The 1,377-nt window shown below is 43.8% G+C and overlaps 1 protein-coding gene across 1 annotated transcript in view; it reads right to left on the bottom strand.

Moving 5' to 3' along the window:
- MGARP (mitochondria-localized glutamic acid-rich protein) overlaps positions 1–1,377 on the bottom strand; it is a 24,536-nt gene that overhangs the window by 4,782 nt on the left and 18,377 nt on the right. The window lies entirely within an intron of this gene.

The following is a 1,377-nucleotide window of genomic DNA, read 5'->3' as shown; positions in this document are numbered from 1 at the left end:
GAACAGACAACAATTAGAGAATGACATATGTGGCAGCATCACCCTGAACTCAATCAACAAATGGAAGAGTCACAAACAGAATAAAATTATAAGAACAGAGGATCTGGGAGGTCAGTCTATGATCAAAACAATTACAAATGTGAAAGAATGTAAACACAAAGAAACAGAGATCCAGGTGGTGGGAATTGCAAGTAGATTACACACAGGAAGAGATCCAGGTGGTGGGAAGTTCAAGCAGATTGCAGGATAAAATAGACTGTCTTAAATGGAGTGAAGAATTAATGGAAAATAAGGTAACCACAACAATGGGGCGAGGGTGGGGGGTTTAGTTCAGGTGTTGGTGGGGGGCAATACAAGAAAGGGGAGAAGGTGGAAGAACAAGATAGATAGGGGAACACTGAGACCAGTTTACATGGCCTAAGTGGATAGAGGTAAATAGTGATGCATACTCAACCTTGGAACAACAGGGCTCTGGGATCCAGGGATCCAGGTATAGCTTGAAGAGGGGAAATAATACTAAAATGCTTGACTGTCTTATGAATATTAATTTCCGTTGCGTACAAGGTCGGTGGTTCAAGCTTACCAGTCGCTCCTTGGAAACCCTATACAGGGTCACTATGGGTCGGAACCAACTTGAAGGCACTTAACAACAACAACTATTGTAAAATAGACACTTGAGTGGGATAGAAAGGAATGTTGGGAAACATGATTAGAGAAAACTTCTAAGTCCATCTTCAGCCTTTAACTGATTGGAAAACCTAAAACAGGTTCTAGAACTTGCCTAGTGAAATAGGCCTCATGCAAAGCCTTTACAGAGTATAGGACATTAGGTGGAATCCTGAGTCCCATCCAGGACCTTATGAGGTGGGACATTCCCACTAGAAAGGACAAGCAGACCAGTCTGGAACAGTTAGAGCAACAGAGGATACATCTTTAAAGAAAGATCATCAGGAAAACCCCAAAACAAAAATGTCAACATGACTGGCTACTACAAGAGTAATCAAGCTGTTCGCCAGGAAGACATCAAGGCAAGCAATCAAGTTCCTCCAGGACAAACTACCCTCTAAGACTGAAACTCAAAGGGAACACACAAACAGGCATGTAAGCTTGCTGGCGACCACATTGGTGTACTGGTGAGTGGAAGATGGGGAAAGGCAGCAATGAAGAAATGGACTGAGTTCAACCACAGCCCATGGACTCCCGTTGACCTAGAAATGAGAGAGACTAGAGGAAGTGCTGGTTGGTCCAGAATGTGGTGAGACCTCAGGACACTTGAGCACATGGACAAGGACATAGCCACAGAGGGCTAGAGCTGAGAGTGAAGCATCCAACTGATATGAAGTGAAGGGAGATGCACAAGAACAGCAAACTTGCAGA

Source organism: Chrysochloris asiatica, unplaced genomic scaffold (genome assembly GCF_000296735.1).
Source record: "Chrysochloris asiatica unplaced genomic scaffold, ChrAsi1.0 scaffold00187, whole genome shotgun sequence".
Taxonomy (NCBI): domain Eukaryota; kingdom Metazoa; phylum Chordata; class Mammalia; order Afrosoricida; family Chrysochloridae; genus Chrysochloris; species Chrysochloris asiatica.
This window is presented reverse-complemented; position numbering and strand designations above follow the sequence as displayed.